The 7,290-nt window shown below is 43.2% G+C and overlaps 2 pseudogenes; both read right to left on the reverse strand.

The window, feature by feature from the left end:
• Window positions 1-1,725: 1,725 nt before the first annotated feature.
• Window positions 1,726-2,445, reverse strand: LOC123191337 (deacetoxyvindoline 4-hydroxylase-like; annotated as a pseudogene).
• A 2,049-nt stretch (window positions 2,446-4,494) lies between these two features.
• Window positions 4,495-6,274, reverse strand: LOC123191339 (1-aminocyclopropane-1-carboxylate oxidase homolog 11-like; annotated as a pseudogene).
• Window positions 6,275-7,290: the final 1,016 nt, after the last annotated feature.

The following is a 7,290-nucleotide window of genomic DNA, read 5'->3' on the forward strand; positions in this document are numbered from 1 at the left end:
AAAAAGGAGGAGTGCCATGCATGGACTCCACCGCTGATACCGTTCGGTGAGGATGCATGTGTTCCATCGGTTGCATCGACCAGGGAAACGACCACGCGGCGAATCCAGGATAGGTGACTCCAGTGGACGGAGTATATAGAAGCACTTATTTGAATTTGGAGACAGGGAGAACAAGTCCGTAGCTAGACTATTGAATTTGGACACTTGTGTTAGTGGCATCGTCGTGGCTGATCAGTCTTGGGCACATACTATACTATAAAGTACTACTAATTAAGTACCTAGGAAATACTAACATGATGCCCAACATCGAGATGCATGCGCACACTGGTGCTCGAGCACCACTAGGGTTTTATAAATTTTTCTCCCGCAATCTATGCGAGGCTCACGTGAAATCTTCTTGGCCTCCTCATCAAATTAATCTAACTCTCTGAACTCGTACCTTTGGGTCACTTGTTTATCCCCTGCCGGCCAACTTGTTGTACCAGTAGTTCGTCATCATTGGGAGGCTACTGGCTGGATGTCCAAACTTTGGTTGTCGAAACATGTGCTCTACAGTGACTTTGTCTTTTTGACTGGAAAAAAGGTCAGGCCCCCATTGGTAATTTCAATACTACTCACATTGGTAGTAGTATTAGTGCGATCCACTGCTTAACTCCTCCAACATGCAAACATGGTGTGTTTTTTCAGACTTGTGAGCTAGTATATGGCTCATCTCATTGATCCCCTCAAATTAGTTTAGACACTAGATGTCAGCCATCCCTAAGATTACCAACTAGTAAAAATGGAAAAAGAAAAAAGGATAAAACCCAGAATGAAGAACTGAGTAAAAAACGGTTCGAGGCAAAGGCATACGCAATATACCCGAAGATGGGCCGGCCATTAGAAATGAAGGTGTTTGATGGGGCGCACGTCTATGGAAACAACCAAAACCAGCACCACCCACTCAAATAAAATTGAAACTAAAACCGACACCTTAAGCACCAAGTATAGCGTTTGCAGGAACTCTTCTCTGGTGGCGAGCTGGCCATGTTTGAGGCGTTTATTTCAGCAAATCTGTCATAGCCCGTGTCTCTCATTTCAAGCAAACGGCGGAACCTTTTTTTTTTTTTGCGGGTGAAGCAAATAGAGAAACCTGCTGGTACGACGAAACAGAGAAATCAGTCAAATGAGATCTTATATATAGTTTATCTCGGCTGGGTGGAGTCAGCAGTTGAGCAACTGCCACTTCCTTCCGCCCACATTTGGTGACTGCAGGCTAATAAGTTCCAAGATGAACAGTAGGCAAATGACCAAGTAGTATTTGGTTTGGCGAACAGTACTCGTCCTTCATCGTCCTCTTTTTCTTGCGGGAACTTCATCTTCCTCATTAACGCCGCCTCCACCCTCCAACACATTTGAATATTTCTCTCTTGATTTGTACGGAGTATCAGCTTTTTCAGTAACAACGATGATCAATAACACGGAAGATAACTCAACATTTTATTTTCAACACATCAAACCAAAATGAGATTGGTATCTTTCCGATATTAATATAATTCCTTTATCAAAAAAACCAAAATGAAGTAGCAGTTCAGGAAACAGTTCTTTCGATGCCCCAAGGGGTCTCAAGGAATATGGACACTGTTCCAGCTACGCTGATATCACTGTCACTCTCTTAGCATTACAAACTGTTCCAGCGACGCTGATATCGTCTATACTATGACAACGCAAAGCCAGCCTCGCAATTCATAATCGAAAATCATAGATAACAACCTTCGCATCTAACCCGGTGTAGTAATGTTTCATGTAGTCTCTGACGAGGGTCTCTCTATACAACAGTGGTTTCTCATTGGATAGCAGCTCCTTGATCGGACCGTACATCCTCATCGAGGCTGCGTGAAAATGCGTGCTGAAGAAGCACGTCATCAACACCTTCGGCGCAGCGTTCTTCACTACCACTCTATGTTCCACGCTCCTGAATCCCGTCGGAGATGAGCTGAACATTTCTAAACAAAACAACGAAAAAATTCAAAATGATCAAGCATGACATTCACGTGTTTAACAGATAATTAAGGTGTTGGCGTCACCGATGTTCACGATGAATGCTCGGGTGTTGGCGTCACATCTACCCACTGGTTCTCAAAGAGGATTTGCAGGCCTCCGATTTCATGTTGGAGAAATATGATCAGGATGCCAGAGTCTGAATGCCAGCTTGTCGGGATGGCAAGTTCAGGCTGGGAGCAGGGAGGGTAATAGTGGCCGAGCATGATTTATCCTTGGTTGCACTCTATATCTGTCAGGTAGCTTGGTTTGAGCCCAAGAGCTTCTGAGAGCAGCTCAAAAAGTATCCCCCAAATTCTTCACCTGTTGGGCATATCCAAACAGATCATCGCTAGAGATCAACACAAAGAACAAATGATCTCTCTCATTAATAAAACAGAAAACAGAGAATGTGCAAGCAAACATAGTACTCCTGGTGTACAGAGAATGAGTACTAATAGACAACTAAATCTCTTTAATCCATATGGTTCAACACGAAATAATTTCATTTCACAAGTTAGCTCTTGCAGATAAATAAGTAAGGAATAGGTCACCCATTGTCCTTCAGTTCACCCAATCAGCTTTGTTCATAGGCATTAACACGAAAAAACATTGGTGGTCCCACCTCCATCATGAAATCATCATAGTACTAACTGTAGATTACTCCAATTCTAAGAAGAGAGAGAAAACGTAGAATTGTGTTTTACTCACACGACCTATCAAAAATTCACTGTTGTGTTGTTCTCAATGACAGTTATTTTCTGAAGGGGGGCTACATGTTTGTCAGAAAATAAATAAATCCCAGAAGTTTTTCTTTACGAAATTCAACTAAACATTGTGCTAATTTTGTGTCAAATTGAAGTCATGGTGTGTACTAGTGATGTACCTCGAACTAGTAGTTGAGATTTTTCAAGGCTTCGGTTTTGTGTGGTCTGTGATAAAACAAAAGGATCTGATCCATGAGGATTTATACGGATACTCTCAAGCACGCACAATTTCCTAGTCATGCTTAAGAAGAGCACATCACAGGATCGCCATTTGGAAGCAAAGTGTGCTCTTACTAGGAATTACAATGAGATACAGCGAGAGCACTCGCCGGAGTCACTCGGAACTGGGGCCATGCTGAGGCAGAGTGTGTCGTGCCAGATGGTCACCGGCGACTCGTACAGCCCTGCCCGGCTCACAGGACTGGAGCTGCGCCCTCCGTCGCGGCCCGGCAGACGATCGAGACCACCGCGGCGTGGTCGGCGCCGCCAAAGGTCAATCACGGGGACGGTCGCGGGTGACGAGGACGGCTGTGTTTGGTGGACGGCGTCGGGTACGCGGAAGATGCAGGGGAGGTTCACGGACGCCGGATAAGGCCTTGTTCGGTTACACCCCTCCACAAGAGGATTGGAGGGGATTTGGGGAGGTTTTGACTTGTAGAGGATTAAATCCACTTCAATCCTTGCCAAATCCCTCTCAACCGAACACAGCCTAAGGTAATTGTGTACTAGTACTTCGCTGTCTACTTTCACCAAATATCAAATTTTGATTGACTGCTAACGTTGAAATTGGACAAAACATACACTTAATAAACATTGAAAACCAAGCAAATTTGGTCAGTCCAAACTATAATATGGATGATTGCCACTATTATGACAACCAAACAAAAAGAATAACAGGAAGGATAGATGAAAAGATGAAAATACTAAAAAAACATCATGGAATTTTGCATACAAATTTCAAGTTATATAAGGTTCGAGCCTCCTCCTTTTTCCGGGCTTGGGACATGATATGAATAATTTCAAGCTTAAAATGAATGGTCCAGGTGTTGGACTGACGTCTTCCTATCCCACGAGTCCTCATGGAGGATTTGGAGGTCCCCAATTTACCTTGGGGAAGTATGGTCAAGAAGGCGGAGTCTGAATGCCGGGTTGTCCTGAACGCAGGGAGGGTAATAGTGGTACAGTATTATTTGTTCTTGCTTGCATTCTATATCTGTCAGGCAGCTTGATTTGAGCCTGCGAGCTTCTGATAGCAGATCAAACAAAGTGTTCCCGAAATTTTCACTTGCTCAGAGCATGCAAACAGCGCATCGTTGTAAATCAACATGTTAACATTGAGTGTTTTCTTTTCACTGGAACACGTGATTTAAGAACTCTTACCTGAAATTTCACAACAAAAAATCCTATAGAAAGTAACTTCACTACTAGTGCCTGTCATGTTATCATTAACCAAGGAAGATCTTACACTAATAGTACACACTATATAGCTGTAAATTAGACCCTTAGTACTCCGGTGGGTCTCCGGAAAGTACTCCGTCCGCAGCCGATCGTCGTCCTCTTCGAACCATTGCCTAACTAACTGATTAGGACCGTCTTCCCAGCCAGAGATCTCTCTTTATTCATATGGAGCAGCAGCTCTTTCAGATGGTGCAACAATGCTACTAGAAAAAATAACTGAAGATTGAACAGATTGCGCATTCCGATGTTGCTCAACAGCTCAAGCCAAAATGAATGGCAATCAGGAGTTTTACAGGATTAGTTTGATGCCCGTCTGTAGGAATCGGCCAAAAACAAATCCACCTTCCGGACAGGGCTTTTGGGTGCATAGATCAAAGCTCTGTTTTTACAAGTTCTGACATGAAGCCCTATTAAGGACAATTTCATGAAGATTTTGTACTAGTTACTTCTATTCTACTGAAATGCAGCAGGAGACCAAACTAGTGCGCTCCTGTACAATTCGGGCATGTATACAATACAATGTCACAAGCTGCTCAACTATACTATCATGTTCCAGGTGTATGACATCGTCTATACTATCAGGACACAAACTAAACATCACAATTCACAACTGGAAATCAGAGACTGCAGTTTTTGCATCTAACCAGATCAAGTAGTAATGTTTGATGTAATCTATGACAAGGGTCTCTCTGTAAAATGAAGGGTTCTCATCAGACAACAGCTACGTGATTGAACCATGCATCCTCGTGGAGGTAGGGTGGAAATGTGTGCTGAAGAAGCACATGATCGAGACCCTTGGTGCAGTGTTCTTGGCCACTGCACTATGCTGCACACTTCTGAACCCATCAATGAAGATCAGCTGCACATTTTTCAACAGGAAAACAAACATTTCAGAATGATCAAGCACAACGCTTTTGTGTCGAACAAATAATTCAGGACTGGATGCCCCCTGTGTCTATGCCGGTACGAGATCGCGATGTTAAAGATGAAGATTTACAGTGTTGGCGTGACGTGAACCCACTGGTCTTCACAGGGGATCTGGAGGGCGCCAATTTCGTCTTGAAGAGGAACAATCAGGAAACCAGAGTCTGATTGCTGGCTTGTCCCAATGGGAGGTTCAGGCTGGGGGAAGGGAGGATAATAGTGGCAGAGTATGACTTGTCCTTGGTTGCACTCTGTATCAGTCAAGTAGCTCGCTTTGAGCCCAAGAGCTTCAGAGAGCAGGTCGAACAAGGTGCTCCCCAAATTCTTCACTTGCATATTCAAACAGAGCATCGCTGAAAATCAACAAAAAGAAAATCTCGTAAACGAATTATGTTCAATGCGAAGTAATTTCTTTTCAAAACCTAGCCATTGCTGATAAGTAGTATCCATAGGTTCACTCAGTTCCACTGTGCTCTTAAGCATTAACAGGAAATATGTAGGTGGTTCCACTCCCACCATGACAATCATACTGCTATTGGGACTAACTGATGATTACTCCAATTCTAAGAAGAGATAGAGAAAGCAGTAGCATCTGCTGTGTTAGCAGTAGGGCATTCAGAAGAGATAGAGAATATTATCACATCTGATTGCCAATTACATAACATATACGTCGTCTTGAGTTGATGTCAAACTGAAGCCGTTTCCCTATCTGCACATAAATGGAGTAGTTTGAATTACTTTGAACTAGTTTTTGAGAGCTTGAGATCAAACTTCCAAGGTTTCCTTTCATACACTTTCTTTTGGTAGTTGTGCTAGATATGTCACATCTATCCCCAAATGTTCTGTGATATGCAAAAAGGATCTGAGCTGTGTGGATTTGATACAGATACTTCAAGCACCCATAATCTACTAAGATCATTCTCAGTTATTCATCTAACTAATCATGCTCAGTTTACTAAGCCGGTCTAGCTTCAACTAGTAAGTAGTACAATAACAGTGCAGTACTAGGAGGAATTAGAGTCAGGGAACCTGCAGAGCACTCACCGGCAGCCGTCCGGCAGTTCGCCGGCGTCGGGCTGATCGTGCACCATGCGGAGGTAGTTCATGTCACGCCAGTTGGACAAGGCGGAGCACTCGGCGCGGCCGAGATCAATGACCTGGACGGTCGCCGCTTACGAGGACGGCGGTTCTTGGGATGGAGCTTGCTGTGGCGATGGTTCATGGTGGTCGTCGCCGGGGAAGTGGAAGATGCGGGGTAGGTGGCTGATGCCGGAGGTGAAGACCCCGCAGACGCCGGAGAGTGTGGCGTCCAGGAAGACACGGCTGAGGTACCGTTGGTTCTGGCCAGAGCAGCTAGCAGTTGTCTCCTCTGCTCTGCTTCCTCTGCATTTCTTTCTAGTGTACATGGTTGACACTTTCACCAAAGTTTCAACTTCGACTGCTAATCTTCTGCTGGCAAGTGGCAATACTTTAAAATATTTTCACAAGACAAACAAGAAAGTTTTTAGACAGTATCTAGGTTCGATTTTCTAAATTTATAAACTGGACAAATAATACGGACAACAATTAAGACCGAACAAATTTGGTCCCTCGAACATTACGACGGATTATGTGACGGTCACATCACATGACAAACCCCATCAAAAAAGAAAAAGACAATAGGTTAAATGGGAAAATGACAATACTAAAGAAAAACATGATTCTTTTTTAATAAACCTCAAGTTATGCAAGGTTGGACCCTCCTCCTTTGTCCGGACTTGGGACCGGCTATGAATAATATTAAGCATAAGCTTAAAATCAATAGCATAGGCGGAGTTCCCCCACCTCCCACATCCCTAAAAATCAACCCACTGGCCGAAACCCAAAGAAAAATAAAACTAACAAATGCCATAAAAGCTAACACCTATTATTTTTTTGGATTTCTGTTTCTTGAGGCAAGATGCCACTAGACTCTACAAAGCAAACACAATATTTTTTAGCTTTTTTTTTGTGAAAATGGATGCAAGATATTTTGAGAAATAATTGTAATAATTGAGCAAACCAAAAGAACATGGTAGTAAAATAAGTTGATCTTGAGTGAGAAACAAACACACACACACACACACATTAAAGTACAAAATAC

The sequence above is a fragment of the Triticum aestivum genome, chromosome 2A (assembly GCF_018294505.1).
Source record: "Triticum aestivum cultivar Chinese Spring chromosome 2A, IWGSC CS RefSeq v2.1, whole genome shotgun sequence".
NCBI classification, from domain to species: domain Eukaryota; kingdom Viridiplantae; phylum Streptophyta; class Magnoliopsida; order Poales; family Poaceae; genus Triticum; species Triticum aestivum.